The sequence below is a fragment of the Thalassophryne amazonica genome, chromosome 18 (assembly GCF_902500255.1).
Source record: "Thalassophryne amazonica chromosome 18, fThaAma1.1, whole genome shotgun sequence".
Classification (NCBI taxonomy): Eukaryota; Metazoa; Chordata; class Actinopteri; order Batrachoidiformes; family Batrachoididae; genus Thalassophryne; species Thalassophryne amazonica.
Genome location: NC_047120.1, coordinates 20,763,144 through 20,781,725, shown reverse-complemented (window position 1 = coordinate 20,781,725; position 18,582 = coordinate 20,763,144). Strand labels below are relative to the sequence as shown.

The 18,582-nt window shown below is 40.4% G+C and overlaps 1 long non-coding RNA gene across 1 annotated transcript; it reads right to left on the bottom strand.

Moving 5' to 3' along the window:
- Positions 1–1,902: 1,902 nt before the first annotated feature.
- Positions 1,903–18,202, bottom strand: LOC117531230. Its single transcript, XR_004566577.1, has 3 exons — positions 18,075–18,202; positions 17,094–17,095; positions 1,903–1,915 (listed from the first exon to the last, which is right to left on the bottom strand). It is a non-coding gene; the product is annotated as an uncharacterized LOC117531230 (long non-coding RNA).
- Between the last annotated feature and the right edge of the window lie 380 nt (positions 18,203–18,582).

The window sequence follows — 18,582 nt, the reverse complement described above, 5'->3', positions numbered from 1 at the left end:
TTAAGGAGTGATCCAGATGGTTTAAAGCTCGCCCACAACTGCTGAGAGCACGGCGCGCTCCCAGCCCCCATCGACAGGCTGACAACCCGCTAGAACAACCAGATCATTTCCAACGTGAAGGCTTTGTTGATCCGGGACCTCGTCTGACTTTCACAAAAAGGCTGAAGATGTGGACTTCAGCACTTTTTCGGTACATTCCACCGTTACAGGATTTTTTTTCATGGAAAGAAAAGCGGAGGGACGCGCCACGGAGCCGTTCATTACGCGGGACAAAACCACCTCGGTGTTGGTCTCACAGGACGGCTTAAAGATGGATTTCAGATGGATTCCGGTTGCTTTTCAGTCGTGTGATTATCCGATTGTGATTGTGCATGAGCTGGACCTGCCCCAACATATCCTGGAAGGCTTCATCACGACGTTGCTTTGCGCCATGCAGCTCCACCGCGACGTGCGGAATTCCTCCGCACGTCTGTCTTAATGTGCCGAAAAAATGCTGATGTCCACTCTTTTCACAATTCCTGTGCTAGTCAGATGACATACCGGATCAAGACAGCATCCAGTTTAGAAATGAACGGCACATTCCACTGTTACAGGAGTTTTTGTCATTGAAAGAGGAGCGGCTCCACCGCACATCACCGTGGAGCTGCATGGCGCAAAGCAACGCCGTGATGAAGCCTTCCATGACATGTTGGAGCAGGTCCAGCTCATGCAATCGGATAATCACACGACTGAAAAGCAACCGGAATCCATCTGAAATCCACCTTTAAGCCGTCCTGTGAGACCAGCACCGAGGTGGTTTTGTCCCGCGTAATGAACGGCTCCATGGCGCGTCCCTCCGCTTTTCTTTCCATGAAAAAAACTCCTGTAACGGTGGAATGTACCGAAAAAGTGCTGATGTCCACATCTTCAGCCTTTTTGTGAAAGTCAGACGAGGTCCAGGATCAACAAAGCCTTCACATTGGAAATGATCTGGTTGTTCCAGCGGGGTGTCAGCCTGTCGATGGGGGCTGGGAGCGCACCGCGCTCTCAGCAGTTGTGGGTGGTCTTTAAACCATCTGGATCACTCCTTAATCTGTGTAATCCCCATAAAATCGTCCCTGAAAGCCATATTAATTTTCCGAACGGTGTCCACCTGGAGGTCTCTCAGTTTCTGGAAAAAAATTGATGCAGCAAAGCTCCAAATCGTTCAGACATTTATTCACAATAAAAAATAGACGAGAGGGGTGGACCACACCTCACTCTAACCCTGCTCACAGGCGAATGATGCAACCGACAGGCATGAAAAAACTCATGCATGTGCACGAAGTTTCAAGCTTGGCTGATGCAATCACACGTGATTCAAATCCATATGGTTTTTGAAAAAAATAAAAAGGTCAGATATTTTTCTAACAGACCTCGCAAACCTCTCTCAGCAGCCACGGAGCTCTGCGGCTCTGATTACCAAGACCGTGCGGCGCTGCGGATTTTGCCGCAAGAAGTCTGTCCTTGCAGGCAACAGGTGTTACTGGCCGCTCCGCATCAAAACAGAGAAGAACAGAGAAGAATGTCGCCTGCTGTCGATGTCGCCACTGATCTGAGCATGCAGAGCTGTATCTCGCATTCATTGCAGCTTACTTTTGGATGTTGAAATCCGGATGTGTATAACAGTACATTACTAACAGATAAAATCAATTTCAATGCAGGATCGGACTGAAGGCTTTTTTTTTTTTTGATCGGACTGAAGGCGCAAGCGCGTCGTATTCTCCCCGACGTCATGGAAATGACCCGGATGTACAAACTGTTTTCACGGAGGGCTAAATTTTAGCTGCAAATTTGTCATTTTTAAACGAAGATTTCTCCGCTGAATTACAAATTCGGGCTTACAGATTTACTTTACTGCATTCATAAGGGTCTTATAAATACATATCAACTATTTCTTTCTGAGATCTGACCACATTTATTTCAATGCAGGTCTACTTTAAATATCTAAAGGACACTGAATTACTTCATCGCATCTAAACAAATGTCTATGGCTGCCAGGAGCTAAGGTTTTGTAAATCTCAGCGATCACTTACCAACCCGGTAGGTGGCAGTAGATGCACCTAAAGTGCCTCCGCCATTGAATTTGGAAGAAGAAGAAAAAGAATATTGGAAAATATGACTGCTGTCTCTATCCCGTTGACGTTTAATAGGTGTTCTGTGTCTTATGAGCTGAGGGGGCAGCAATGCACTGAACGTGTCTAGCCTGCCGACAACCAAGAAAAAGAAGAAGAACTCTTTCCTGTTGTCGTCCGAGGCTAAAGCTAGTTAGCTGGAGACGCTGGAAACTCTTCTTTGAACAGATCAAACTTCACTTTGTGATCCTCGAATATGTTTTTAGAAGAGCTCCAGAAGCACAAAGGTCGACAGTAAAGAAAGGAGACTGCGAAGAAAAGGTGAAGTTAGCGCGAAAAGGTGGAACAGCTGAGAAGGTTTTTGAAACAGCGGCCAACTGCTGCTAATGCCGAGATATTTGAGTTGGTAGAAACAAACACATCACAGAGGAGCAAGAAGAAACGAGTGGATTTAAAGAAGAGAAGAAACTAGTCAACGTGCTGGATGCTGTTTTCAAGCCTGACGTTTGCTGATCCAGAGCAGGTTTGTCCACTAAACTTTATTTTAGACCAACTCCATCTGTGCGACTAAACATCGACAGGAGCCCATTTGAGGCCTAGAATCAATAGTTGTTCGTGTACTGAAAAAAAGCTTTTGGTGTCGTTAGCATACAAACTCTACCTGATTTTCAAATAAAACAGTATATATACTGCGATGACTGATAAACATGACATCGAAGCGCATAAAAAGTTATAGATCTATACTGAAGTTCTAAAAGCTTTTGATAAGTTATTAACGTCAGACTTTAAGGTCCTATGCCTCTACACATAATCGTCTCTTCACTGGTTAAGGCACTAAGGGAGCGGTCATTATTCATTGGTGGGGAGAGGAGTGGGTTTCGGGGGCCTGATTTAAAATAATTACATATGGAAGGGGTGAATTTCAAGTCACAGAATTTAGGAGGGGGATTTCATATTTGGAGAAATTTTAGTTGAAACCTCTCCAAAATTCACCAGATACAAGCTTTCAAAGTCCAACAATTTTTTTTATTTGAGTATATTGTCTCAAACATCAATTTTTGGGCAGATGTAAGTAGGGATGGGTATTGATAAGATTTTATTGATATCGATCCGATTCCTTAAATCAATTCCTTTATCGATATCTCTTGTGAATTTTCTATGTACTAAAAGTACGCTTTATAGGTTTTCTATGTCAACAACATTTTAAATTGGTCGCTGTATCCTTGATCTCTGGACATAAATAAAATCTGTAGTTTTTGTCAAAAGCATTTCTTTTCAGACATTTTGGCATGAATGTCACTCTGTACACCTGAGCTCAGCTGGCTGCTGCACATCATTGCAGGACGTACAATGTTTGGAAAGAGGTGTCAGTTGATTTAAACGGCGTTTTGCTTTGAATTTATTAATTCCGACTGGACTCTATCGTTCTAACTTGACTCGGCAGAGAGCTGCACAGCGTTTGGAGCTGTGTGAACAGAACGGAGGACGATTCTCATTTCTTTCTCGCAACAAGACAGGAGTCCGAGTGACTTTAATCCGCACAAAAGTGACTCACGATTGACATATTCAGGGATGAAAGTGGTGGAAAAACAAAAAAAAGTTGAAACCCAAAATTACCCCCCAACACCACCCGCACAAAAATTTTTGAATTCCAGAAGCTCTGAAATGCAATCTGGGGCTATTCCAGACAATAAACTGCAGTGAGTGCATCATCCATTTTGGTGAGAAAAAACCCCAACTTTCCTGTTTCAAATTCATTCCACTAGTATTCTACCCTTACTAGGATGCAGCAGTTTTGTAGCTTGGCAGATAGTTCTGGAGGAAATCACTTAAGAAATTAACAAATTGAAAATATGGTTTGGCCAAAACAATTTGTCATTCAACTTAAATAAAACAGGGATGAAGTGGAGGTGTAAGAGTCACTAGGTGTTCAGTTATTTATTTATTTATGTTCATTGTTAGTTGGTTTTATCTTTTCTGTTGTGTTTTGTTTTATCAGGTTCTTTTTGTCTCTTTCTCTAAAATTGTACTGTAGCATTATTATTATTATTATTACTATTATTGCTGTTGTTGTTGCTATTATTGTTAATATATAAATAAAAATAAATTTTAAAAAATTACAATTTTTAATACATTTGACTCTTTTACGACAACAAATGCTGAGCCATTAATTATTATACAGAAAACAAATGCACACAAACGTGCTGAGATGCGAACACCTTAACGCTAACTTTATCATTGAAAATGGCATAGACATGCTAATGCGTTAGCATCAGTCCCATTTTTAAGTTATAAAATACAACTATTAACTGTTTCAAAAGACCATAACAGGTCGGTTTAACATACAAAAAAGGTAAATATTACTCAGACATATCTTCTTTAGGGTTTTAACAGGGAAAAATTAACATAAAGCGAAATAAAACAAAGAACCAACGAAGCAACAGATCAAAGCATTGCTTCATTGGTTCAACGTTCAAAGCAAAGCTGCGCTGCAGAAACGGTTGATTACAGACCCACTGCAGGGTCTGTAATCAATGTGGAGAAATGATCATTTTCCCAACAAACATCCCCAAAAACAATGGCCACTCTGAAGGACCGATAAGGGAATCGTTAAGCAAAAAGGTTATTGATGTTGGTGGATTGAATAATTTCTTAACGATACCCGAAAAGAACCGGTTCCCGATATCCATCCCAAGATGTAACATAGGGTAACATTGAGTCCCAGGGTGGGGAGACTGATTGATTTGTGTGATTTTGGGGGGCGCTTGGATTTCAATTCATAGGATTTTTGTTGGGGGGGGGGGGGTCGCATTTCAATTTGACGATTTTGGCAGATTCCTCTGGCTACATGCCCCCCCTATGCCCACGCTCAATCATTAGTTACCGCTCCCTAAAACAGATATCATCATCATCATCATCACCTTAAGAGGGCCTTTTGCACCGCTTATTTTGTGGCTCAAATTTTTTAATCTTTTTTATCATGTCTCTGCTTCAATCTCACAAGTGTTTGTTTTTCACAAATATAGGGCTGCAGCTATTGATTATTTTAGTAATCGAGTATTCTATTGATTATTCTGGCGATTAATTGAGTAATCGGATAAAAAGTACTTTTGCGTTTTTAAACAACATCGATAGTCCAGGGCTCTCCTTAAGTAATGGCACAATGTCACTGCGCCATAGTGTTGGCATTTTGCTGAAATGGCGATGGGATGTGGCTTTGTTTTGTTTTCTCCAACTTGTAAAATGTAACCATTTTTAAGTTTTTATTTAACGTTGATGCACTGGGTCCCTGTGTGATATTTTTTTTTTCTCCCTTTCTCTGCAATTCAGCAGATGCGTTTCAGCTGGAGGTTGAACATGCAGCCTCGCAGTCAGTTTTTTTTTATTGTTATTTTATTTAAGTCGCCGTGTTTGTGAAGTGTTGTGTGTTGTCCATAAAAGCAAAAATTAAAAAGTCAAACAGTGTGAGTCTGAGGGAAACACAGAAGAAAGAGTGCACTTCTGCTGTTTGTCAATGTAGTCGGGGCCAGAGCTGTGACTCGCCCGGTCTGAGCCCCTCACACCGTGCAGAGAGCAGCCGGCCACCGTCCCTCCCCACGTAGAGCAGACCGTGTGTTTTTTAAAACGAGACAAACACCTGCTTCGCTTTAAATGCACAGTAAGTCTATTTCAGATGATCGGCGTGGACCATCTATCTCTTAAAAGGCTTTATTTTACTCTGTGTCACGCTGGAAAGCGGTAGCTATCATTGCTAATTTTATTAGCTGTTATGCTCCAGTCTTCTTCAGTTTTTTTTCTCCTGTGGACGTTGCAGCGCCACACACAGGCCTGGCATATGTACTACAACGTTAAACGAAGCTTCGAGGCACAGAATTTGCCTCGAACATTTTTTTGTAATCGAATTATTCGAGTTACTCGACTAATCGTTTCAGCCCTACCCAAATATAATATACATCTACATTTACAAGCAGAAAAAAAATATTCAAATCAAAGAGTGATTTATAAGTAGTACATTGCATTTCAACTTATTTCATATTGAAATTACAAAATGAGTAATAAAAAATGTTTTTACAAAGAAATAAAATGCAGCATTTAAGACCTGGTCCCACTAAATAATCACTATGTAACAAATTTTTATTTTTGTTTTGTTCCTGGGTACACAGTGTGTTTTCCTAACCTGTTATGCCTTAAATAAATAGAAAATGGCTGTTATTCCACAGAAACTTTGCTTCTGTGATCAGGACAATGATATTTTGAAATTTGTCTGTTTTCAAGAATATTCTCGATTCACCTTCACTACTACTGAGTAGTCTTCTAGAATATTCTTTAACTGCTAGAACTGTCCCGAATTTTCTAGAAATTTCAAGAAACTTTTAGAACTTTCTAGAACGTTAAAGAAAATAAAATCCAAGTTTGTGCTGAATGTAGTCATTTTTCCATAGACTTTAGATATAAGCAGTTGAAATATAACACTTAGAAGCCAGGAACAAAAATTGTGTTACACAGTGTAATGAACAGTGAATAATAAGCCATGCAGCATTTTTTTTTTTTTTTTTTTTTTTTAGTACGAGAGGAGGTATTCAACAATCGTGAGAGAATAGTGGCTCTTAGAGGCAGAATATTTGGTTAATGAGGCTCATCTCTGAGCGTGGCACTAATTTCAAGAAGTTCAGCATTTAGCAACAACAGTGTGGGGCAGTTTGTGTGTTATGACAAGGACTAACAAGGATTTTCGAGGCGTGTGTGGTGAGGACAAGGCTGTTAAAAGCCCATTAACCAAGCGCCTGGCAGCTATGAGGATTATTTTGTAGCGGATTAATCAGTTTCTGTCAGAGGATGTTGGATGTTGAAAACACCTCTAATCGCTGGAATCACAGAGGACCCTTTCATCTGTCCCCTTTTTGTCCCCTTTCTCTCCTGGTCCATGAAGTGGAAAACGTATTTTGGAACAGCTTAAAATGTAACTATTTTTTCGTGTAATATCTTGGTAAAATGGTTGCATGTTAATTCCTTCTTTATAAGATGCTGTTAAAGTATGTTTATGATAGATTTAACATCTTGTTAATGGATCAGATGAGGCGCACTGACGCAATGAGTCGCGCTCAAGAATAGCATTTACACAAAACGGCAGCTCGCAAAAGAGTGATTTTGCAGTCAATAGCGGATGAACACAAAGTTAAAAGTTGGATCACGGTGTCAGCCATGGAAGAAACAAAGCCAGTGAGAAGGAGCGCAGAGGCGACTGTCCAGGAGCCTGTGGATCGGTTGTAGCTGGTCTGGTGCATTTAATGACTCTGGAACACAGGTGAACTGCATCCTGGCGCACAGCGCACACCTGCTGGACTGTACTGGAGTGTCCATTTTTGGACTGCGTTTAAAAAAATGTGACGTCTTGAATGGATGCTGTGAATTGAAAACCCATACTTTAAAGCAGCGATAACTCATTGTAGGGAGGGGCATTATTTCAAAAATCTTCGAAATCTATAAATTTTTGCATGGTATATGGAAATATACATGGAATAAACCATAACAGTATAATTTTTGGGTCATTTGGTTCCAAAAACCCATATGGACGGAGCGTTTGAAAATTTCAAGTAATGCGTGTGTCGTATATGTGCTGTTGACGTAGAAAACCACTCTGTTGCTTATAATTAGTTAATTGTGGCCATGTCATTCTTTACATGTGATGATTATACTCAACTGATGTTCCTGAAATAAAAACTCCATAGATTATGTTTGTTACAATTGATCATAACATATGTACTGAAATTAGTTTTTTTTGTCAATTACTCTTAAAAAAAAAACACCAGATAGGTGGTGCAGCGGTTCTCAAGATGACATTTTCGTCTATTTTTGGTGATTTTTGAACATGATATCTCACTGGCTCCGTCCATATGGGTTTTTGTAAGCAAATGACCCAAAATTGATCCTGCTATGGTTTATTCTGTGTATATTTCCATATTCCATGCAAACATTTATAGATTTCCAAATTCTTTGAAATAACACCCCTCCCTACTCATTGCGTGGCTCGTTAAGCTTTAATTGATGGCTCGCATAGTAGCTTATAACAATATGGTAACACAGCCAATACATTTTTCAAACATGTACATAAACATACATTGAACTACACTCCACTACAAAAAAACAAACATCTGCATTATACTTCTCCTTTCATTTTGATATTTAAGGTGAAGGGAGAAGTATTAAGGCTTAATTACTGGTGATCCCTAAAGGAGGGACTGTCAAACTTGGCAACGCAGCCTGCTTACGGCACTTGGCCTCACTGCACGCTTGCAGACAGGTTAGTTAGTTCCGCTAGCCAGCGTGAGGTGCAGGCACAAAATGGATAGACTTCTAATTTTTAAAAAGGGACATAAACCAGATGGACAGACACACAGTGTTGTAACGAATAGTGAGGACAATGAGTCTGAGGAAGCAGCAAACAAAAATCAACGTGAAGACGCCGGAGAGGGGACGAGCAGGCAAAAGTTTGGTGTTCCCAGTAGAAAACGGAAAGGTACGAAGCATACAAGATGAGCACAGGAAATTTCAAGAGAAGTGGACAGACGAATTCTTATTTGTTCTTCATGGCATGAACCCTCTGTGCTTAATGTGAAAACAAACCCGCGCCTGTTTCAAATGGAGCAGCTTGGAGCGCCATTTCAAAACTGCACATCCAAAATTCAATAAAGTTATCCGCCTGGCAGTGAACTAAGAAAGAGGAAAATAGCACAGCTCACTGCTTCACTTTGTGAGTAACAAAATCTTATCCACAGGACAAGATCCACTGCAGAGCGTTTAACACAGGCATCTTTTGACAGCATGGATTTTGGCGCGTGCCAAAAAAATGTTCTCAGACTCTGAAATAGTAAAAGACTGCTTTTTGGCTTCAGCAGAAATACTGTTCTCAGACTCTGACAACAACGACATGATCCTTAAATAAAAGGATTACAGTTGTCTGATTCAACAATAATGAGGTGGATGGAGGTCATCGGAAAGGACGCACAGTAGTGTTCAGAATAATAGTAGTGATATGAGATTAAAAAGATTAATCCAGGTTTTGAGTATATTTCTTATTGTTACATGGGAAACAAGGTACCAGTAGATTCAGTAGATTCTCACAAATCCAACAAGACCAAGCATTCATGATATGCACACTCTTAAGGCTATGAAATTGGGCTATTAGTAAAAACAAAAGTAGAAAAGGGGGTGTGCATAATAATAGTAGCATCTGCTGTTGACGCTACAAACTCAAAACTATTATGTTCAAACTGCTTTTTTAGCAATCCTGTGAATCACTAAACTAGTATTTAGTTGTATAACCACAGTTTTTCATGATTTCTTCACATCTGCGAGGCATTCATTTTGTTGGTTTGGAACCAAGATTTTGCTCATTTACTAGTGTGCTTGGGGTCATTGTCTTGTTGAAACACCCATTTCAAGGGCATGTCCTCTTCAGCATAAGGCAGCATGACCTCTTCAAGTATTTTGACATATCCAAACTGATCCATGATACCTGGTATGCGATATATAGGCCCAACACCATAGTAGGAGAAACATGCCCATATCATGGGCATGCTTCACTGTCTTCACTGTGAACTGTGGCTTGAATTCAGAGTTTGGGGGTCGTCTCACAAACTGTCTGCGGCCCTTGGACCCAAAAAGAACAATTTTACTCTCATCAGTCCACAAAATATTCCTCCATTTCTCTTTAGGCCAGTTGATGTGTTCTTTGGCTAATTGTAACCTCTTCTACACGTCTTTTATTTAACAGAGGGACTTTTCGGGGGATTCTTGCAAATAAATTAGCTTCACACAGGCATCTTTTAACTGTCACAGCACTTACAGGTAACTCCAGACTGTCTTTGATCATCCTGGAGCTGATCAGTGGGTGAACCTTCGCCATTCTGGTTATTCTTCTATCCATTTTGATGGTTGTTTTCAGTTTTCCTCTCTCCAACCAACTTTTTAATCAAACTACGCTGTTCTTCTGAACAATGTCTTCAACGTCCCATTTTCCTCAGGCTTTCAAAGAGAAAAGCATGTTCAACAGGTGCTGGCTTCATCCTTAAATAGGGGACACCTGAGTCACAACTGTTGGTTCCACAAAATTGACGAACTCACTGACTGAATGCCACACTATTATTGTGAACACCCCCTTTTCTACTTTTTTTTTACTAATAGCCCAATTTCATAGCCATAAGAGTGTGCATATCATGAATGCTTGGTCTTGTTGGATTTGTGAGAATCTACTGAATCTACTGGTACCTTGTTTCCCATGTAACAATAAGAAATATACTCAAAACCTGGATTAATCTTTTTATTCACATAGCACTACTATTATTCTGAACACTACTGTACGTGACCAGCTGTTGGCGGATCTCTGCGCCTCACTTGTTTCAGCATCGCAGTGGTGAAAGCACAGACGTCACCGATGTTGCTCAGCTGTGCATTTGGGTAAGATTCCCAAAAGAAAATTGTTTTCGAGAGGAAAACTTCTGCGTACTTCCACTCTATGGCCAAACAAAAGGTGAGGATATTCTGAATGCACTTTTGGTATTTTTGAGGAAAGTCATCTCAGCTGGTCCAAACTTGCAAATGTGTGTACTGATGGTGCCCCGAGCATGCACGGCAAAAGAGAAGGGTTTTGTTGGACTCGTGAAAACAAGAGATGAAATGCCCAGTTTCATCAGCTTCCACTGCATCATCCATCAGGAGGCACTGGTATCAAAGCTCAAAAACAATGACTTCCAAAATGTGATGCAAAATGTTGTGCATGTGGTCAATTACACTGTTTCAAGATCACTAAATCACAGACAGTTCAGACAGTTAATTCAAGACTATGACACAGAGTACAGTGATTTAGTGCTACACAGTGAAGTAAGATGGTTGTCCTGCGGAAAGGTGCTGGAGCGGTTCCTGAGCCTCCTTCCTGAAATCAACGCTTTCTTGGACAGCAAGAGGAAACACCAGCCAGAGTTGAAAGACCCAGACTGGATCACACAGCTGGCCCTCCCCGCTGACATCACCTGTCACCTGAACGCTCTCAACTCGCAGCTCCAAGGGAGAGACAAGCTTCCGAGTGACATGATGAAGGCAGTCAGAGCATTCCAAACCAAAATAACTGCTCTGTGGATACCTGACAGAGAACTCATCCACTTCCTAAAACTCAGCGCAACAACCACAAGTGACCCATCTCTATAGCAGCACTTCAGCTACACAGGATTTGTTGAAGTTTTGGAGGAGCTGATGGCTGAATTTGAATCCAGATTCAGTGATGTGACTGAACGTAAGGAGATTTTCAATTTTATTGAAAACCCCTTCCATGTGGATATGTCCTCTCACTCCAACCATCATGACGCTCTGCTCTGGTAATCGTGCCACTCTGCAGAGTGAAATAACTGAGCTGCAAACAAATACCATTTTCCAAGTTGAACTCAGAGTAGGTGTTGGCCACTTCTGGAGTTTGGTTTCTGAAGCAGACTTTCCCACTTTGGAACCGCTCGCACAGAAAGTGATGTCTTTTTTCATGAGCACATGCACCTGTGAGTCAACACTGTCAAGAGGAAACAGAGAAACCGACTGACCCGTGCACATCTTGAATGCCTCACTATGATTGCAACAACAAACTACAAATACAGCATGGAGAAAGTCAAGGACATGCATGCCAGTTTCCGCTCATCCCAGTATTAAGATAATATGGACTTAATTAAAAATGTATTGGCTGTGTTGGTTCTTTTTTTGTGGAATGTCCAATTTACGAGGTCTGTCAATAAGTATAGGTCTTTTTTATTTTTTTCAAAAACTATATGGATTTCATTCATGTTTTTACGTCAGACATGCTTGAACCCTCGTGCGCATGTGTGAGTTTTTCCATGCCTGTCGGTGACGTCATTCGCCTGTGAGCACTCCTTGTGGGAGGAGTCGTCCAGCCCCTCGTCTGAATTCCTTTGTCTGAGAAGTTGCTGAGAGACTGGCGCTTTGTTTGATCAAAATTTTTTCTAAACCTGTGAGACACATCGAAGTGGACACGGTTCGAAAAATTAAGCTGGTTTTCGGTGAAAATTTTAACGGCTGATGAGAGATTTTGAGGTGATACTGTCGCTTTAAGGACTTCCCACGGAACGGGACGTCGCACAACGGCCCCAGGTGCCGTCGTCAGCCTGTTTCAAGCTGAAAACCTCCACATTTCAGGCTCTATTGATCCAGGACGTCGTGAGAGAACAGAGAAGTTTCAGAAGAAGTCGGTTTCAGCATTTTATCCGGATATTCCACTGTTAAAGGAGATTTTTTTAATGAAAGACGTGCGGGCGGATTGCAGCGTCGGCTCGCAGCCGCCGCGACGCTCCGCCACAGGAAAAACACCTCTGTTGGAAGCCTTAAGGACAAGTTGGAACATGTCCAGCTGTTAAACAATTTCTCATATACTCACTCCACTGAAAGCCATCAAAAGCCGCCTGGATTTTACAAATGGTTATCAACACGGAGGTGTTTTTCCTGTGCCGCCGCACCGAAAACCAGCTTAATTTTTCGAACCGTGTCCACTTCAATGTGTCTCACAGGTTTAGAAAAAGTTTTGATCAAACAAAGCGCCAGTCTCTCAGCATCTTCTCAGACAAAGGAATTCCGACAAGGGGCTGGACGACTCCTCCCACAAGGAGTGCTCACAGGCGAATGACGTCACCGACAGGCGTGGAAAAGCTCACGCATGCGCACGAGGGTTCAAGCATGTCTGACGTAAAAACATATGAACGAAATCCATATAGTTTTTGAAAAAAATAAAAAAGACCTATACTTTGACAGACCTCGTATATGTAGAAATGCACATTTGCAAAGGTGACTGGTACATTGTCGTAAAAGTGGCTCTCCCCTTGATTTTTCCCTGCCAATGTGGCTCTTGTGGGGAAAAAATAGTGAGGATCACTGTTTTAAAGGGACCAGGTGTGGGAGGGCTGGAGGTTTGGACCAAACCCATGCCTAAATGTGCACCACAGCCGTGTTAACATGGCACTACATGGATCATATGTGGCTTGACGTGGCTCATATGCAGTGACACTGTTGTGTAATCTTTTGTCAAAGAAAGATGTGCTAATGAAGAACTTATATGAATTGCCAGGAAAGGATTATATTGTGTACTTTTGTTGAGATTGAACAGGTGGTCAAGCCTCTTTCACATCGGACCTGCTTCGACTTGCTTCCTGTGGCGTCATGACGACGCAGGAATGTCTGCGTCAGGTGTGCAGCGGGGGGCAGAGAGGAGGTGAGGACTCAGCCTGCAGGATCTCTGCACAGAGAAGTCAGAGTGCACAGTTTGGCTGCAGACTGTGCACTCTGATTTCTCTTCTAGTTTATATTTGTTCTTGTGCTGAGCTGCAGGTCTGCGCTCTGAGTTCTGTTATAGTTTATCTTTCTTCCTTTGACCACGAGCTGCGTGCTCGCGTGAACGAACCGTCCGTGAGTAAATGTGGAGATGTCTGGAGTTGTACTTGATGTTGTTTGTGGGACTTCAACTCTGATTTTTGTGGACACCTTTAAGGAATAGATTTTATGATTGAGCAGCGGGAAAACTTAGTCTCATGTCTGGTGAGTAAGAACTCAGATGACAGGTCGGTCATGGCTCACTAGAGGCTGATACCTGGCACATGTGAGGTACAGAGAGGCTTCTTCATAACGCATACGTAATAGATTAAAACGTGGATCATTCTTCAAATAATCGCTGACACACCCATGCATGGCTCATTATTCATGGTGTATTATTCGATGGGACCAAGGCTTTACAATTTATCTCATGTGCTTCAGCTGTGCATCAAAATGATCTAAATCTAACATTCAAATAAACTATGAACATTTTTCTCATTGAAAAGATACTTTTATGTAGTCTTTATCACAATGATTATAATCTGAAATTCAAAAGTCTTAATGATGGTCTTTTAGTCACATGACTTTGAATATTAATTTCATTTTGGATCAGTATTTATGCTTGATTGACTTTTTACTTGTGCAGTAGTATAATATTACATATAGAATAGTCTTTATTGTCATGTGTGTTTATTTTGTTTTTTAAAGGGCATTTTGCACGTTATTTAGCATTCTAGTTAGCAACACAAATTAGCCCTCAAAATGCAAGAAACAGTGTTTCAAAGGGTTATAAATTTAAAGATTTTCTCAGGGGATGTCCCAGGACCCTTCTACAATACTCGCACCTGCATTGCTCGTCGCACAACTATGCCCCGCTAAGTTCCCCCCTGTGCTGTTAAAAAATCCTGGTTAGTTATTTTTTTAGTTTAATTTATTCTCCAAAAGGCACCCCTAGTGGGGTATGAGAGAACTACAAATAACATTCAGTATAGCTTTTGTCTTGTTTTACCTCTTGAGAAAATTACTATTTTGGTTTTATTTGTATTCATAGTGAGGTGCCACTCATTACAGTACGTATGGACTGCATTTAAAGCATTTTGCAGTTCATTGGCACTTTCAGCCATAACAATGGTATCATCAGCATACAATAACAAGAATATTTTCAGGTACGTTTCGATGTCATCGTCACTAAGGTGAGTCCTAAAGTCACCTGCGAGCTCCTTTAGACCACTATATCTCCTACTAATAAAATAGTCAAAATAATTGAAATAAACAAAGCAAACAATAACGGAGGTAGGTTCTCACCCTGCTTTACATCAATGTTACATGACTTGGCATTTTCATACATGTTGTAAATTACAGTGACAAGTTTCCCATTTATATTGTGTGCAATTAACTTAGACCATAGAGATGACCTATCAACTAAATCAAACGCCTTTTTATAATCAATAAAAGCACAATACACCTGTTTTTTTTTCTGCTGGTACAGACTAATAATAGTGTGTAAAACAAAAAATATGGTCCATTGTAGAGTAGGGATGGGTATCGAGAACCGGTTCCTTTCGGGTATCATTAAGAAATGATTCGATCCACCGACATCAATAAGCTTTGTGCTTAACGATTCTGTTATCGGTCCTTCAGAGTGGCGGTTGTTTGGGGGGTGTTTGTCAGGAAAATGATAATTTCTCTACATTGATTATAGACCCTGCAGCGGGTCCTTAATCAACTTTTCTGCAGCGCGGCTTTGCTTTGAACCTTGAACCGATTGAAGCAATGCTTCGATCGATTGCTTCATTTATTCTTTCTTTCTTTCGTTTAAATTTTCCCTGCTAAAACCCCAAAGAGCATACGTCTGTGAGTATTATTTACCTTTTCTATGTTAAACCGACCTGTTATGGTCTTCTGAAACAGTTGATAGATGTATTTTATAACTTTAAAACGGGAGCGATGCTAACGCGTTAGCATGTCTATGGCATTTTCAATGTTAAAAGTTAGCATTTAGCAGTTGCAGCTGTCATCACGTTCGGGTGCATTTGTTTTCGAATTGTAATATTTCTTAAATTTATTTTTGTTTATATATTAATAAACTAATGATTATTATATACAATTTTAGAGAAAGAGACAAAAAGAACCCGAATAGAAACACAACAGAAAATATATAATAGCAACTAACAATGAACATAAATAAATACAGACGGTTGCCCAGTTCCGGATCACCTTTTTTAAAGTCCCGCTATACGGAGCCATAATGCAACTGAATGTCCTTTATTGTGTATTATTGTATTGGGTATTTGGATGTTGTTTAGCTGAAAAAGTGTGGGTGGAGTAGCGCTTCTACTTAAACTGTGAAGCCACATTATGTGTGGCGCAAACATTTGCCAGAAACGGATCACTTTTGTTGATCCAGTTCCGGATCACGACGCTCTGCGTCACTTTGGGGGCATTCCTGGCATCTGGCTGGAGCCCTTCTAATGCAGAATGATACACTGTGCCCGAGAATGTGTTTTGAACACAAAATGATAAAAATAATTCTTATTAAATGAGAATTTACTTCGTTTCGAAAAGCCGTTATACGTTTTTACGAGCAAAAAATGAAGTGTGGAGGTGAGATTTCTCCCGAATTAAAAAGTAAAAGCCCCCACATTCATGTCCATTCCTGATGTCGAGATGACCCCCAAAGTCCACAAGGCTCACAACTACAGACACGAGGCTGCTGCTTCAGTGATCCGCAACTGGAAAATTTTCGCATCGGAGATAAATGTGCGCAGCAATTAAACAGCAAGACATAACACACTGACATTTTCTACCCAAGTAAGTAAGTATTTTCCCACTCTAGAACCAAAAACACAGAACGGCTAACTCACCTTTGCTACGTTTTAGAGATCGTTACTTTAAAATTTGCAGGAATGAGTGAGTCAGAAAAGGCACGCACACCGCAGACACCGGAATGTTTTGATTCCTCTGCTGATCACAAGGACGGCTGGATCCGGTCGAGCTTGTGGTCGTTTGTAGACAAAACATCAATCTTTCCATTGGTACCAAGTATTAGCTTATTCGTGCTGATTACGAGAAACGGCGACACAAAAACTACAGCAGTGAGCCGGAACTGGCAATGATCCGGAACTGGGCAAGTGACTGTACATAAATAAATACATACAGAAATAAGTGTTTCCTGTGAACACCTAGTGACTCTTACACCTCCATTTCATCCCTGTCTTATTTAAGTTTAATGACAGTTTGTTTCTGTCAAACCATATTTTCAGTGTGTTAATTTCTTCAGTGATTTCCTCCAGGACTATCTGCCAAACTACAAAACTGCTGCATCCTAGTAATAGCAGAATACTACTGGAATGAATTTTAATAAGGAAAGTTGTTTTTGTTTTTCTCACTAAATGGATGCTGCACTCACTCCAGTTTATCGTCTGGAATAGTCCCAGATTGTATTTCAGAGCTTCTAGAATTCAAACATTTTCGTGCAGGTGGTGTTAGGGGGTAATTTTGGGTTTCAGCTTTTTTTGTTTTTCACCACTTTCATCCCTGAATATGAGTTGTGATTCACTTTTGTGGGGATTAAAGTTAATAACTGGGACTCCTGTCTCGTTGCGAGAAAGAAACGAGAATTGTCCTCCGTTCTGTTCACACAGCTCCAAACGTTGCGCGGCTCTCTGCCGAGTCAAGTTAGAACGATAGAATCCAGTCTGAATTAATAACTTCAAAGCGAAACACCATTTTGTTTTTTATTTATGTCCAGAGATCAAGGATACAGTGACTAATTTCATATTTATTTACTTTAAGACTCAATGAAATACATAGAAAACCTGTAAAGCCTACTTTTAGTACAAAATTCATGAGGTATCGATAAGGGAATCGATAATGGCATTGATATCAATAAAATCTTATCAATACCCATCCCTATTGTAGAGTATCCTTCCCAGACGCCTGCTTGCTCCTCACCAATAATCCCAATAGCATCTAGGTAACTGGTTAACCTAGCGTTAACTACTGCTGTGAAGCATTTACCAATACAACTAAGTAAGGTTATACCTCTTTAGTTGTCTGGAGTATCAGGGGATCCCTTGTTTTTATACAAGGGTTTAATAAAGCCTATCGTCCAATCAATGGAATATAGCCAGTATCTAGCACAAGGTTAAAAAAGTCAACAAGTAGTTTTTCCATACTGTCAGGACTATTTTTAATGAACTCATTTAAAACGTGGTCTATTCCATAAGCTTTGTTGTTCTTGAGTTTCTTGATCTGGCGTCTGACTTCATCATTGATTGTGAACAGTCGATTTAGATCTTCATTTACTGACATATTTTTCTTGGATTGAATTCTGGGGGACTATTCCCAGCCCGTTTCCGCCGTAATTTTTCAAAGTGTTCCTTGAAAGTTTCAATTGATAGTTTACCTGTGGTTTCCTTGCTTCTCTGTGCATTTTTCAGTAGATTCCAATATTCTTTGGGTTTGCTGAGTTTTAAGCGTGTTTCAAAGTCATGACTGAATTCCTTCTTGATTTTGCAGTTAAATTTTTTTAGTTCCTTACATTTAGCTTTCATTTTACATTTCAGATCAACAGTCATCGAGTATTCTATTGATTATTCTGGTGATTAAGCGAGTAATCACATAAAAAGTACTTTTCCCTTTTTAAACATCAATAGTCCAGGGCTATCCCTAAGTAATGGCACAATATCACCGTGCCAGAGTCTTGACATTTTGCTGAAATGGCGATGGAATGTGGCCTTCTGTTCTGTTTTTTTTGTTTTTTGTTTTTTTCCACCCAACTTGTAATTTTTAATTTTTTTTAAAGCTACTGTGTTTGTGAAGCATTGTGTGTTGCCCTAAAAAGCGAAATACTCAGTGCGAGTCTGAACAAAACAGGCAGCAGCCGGCTTCAACTATGGGTACTCAGCCGTCGGGTCAGTAACAGTCACTCACCACGTGGAGCAGACCGTGTGTTTTTTAAAAATAGACAAACACACTGCTTCACTTTAAATGCGCAGTAAGTCAGTATGGACCCTCTTTCTTTTAAAATGCTTTATTTTACTCTGTGTGGTATTGGAAAGCAGTAGCTTTAATGGCTAAATTATTAGCTGTTACACGGCCTGAGCGCATGCTCTAGTCTTCTTCTGTT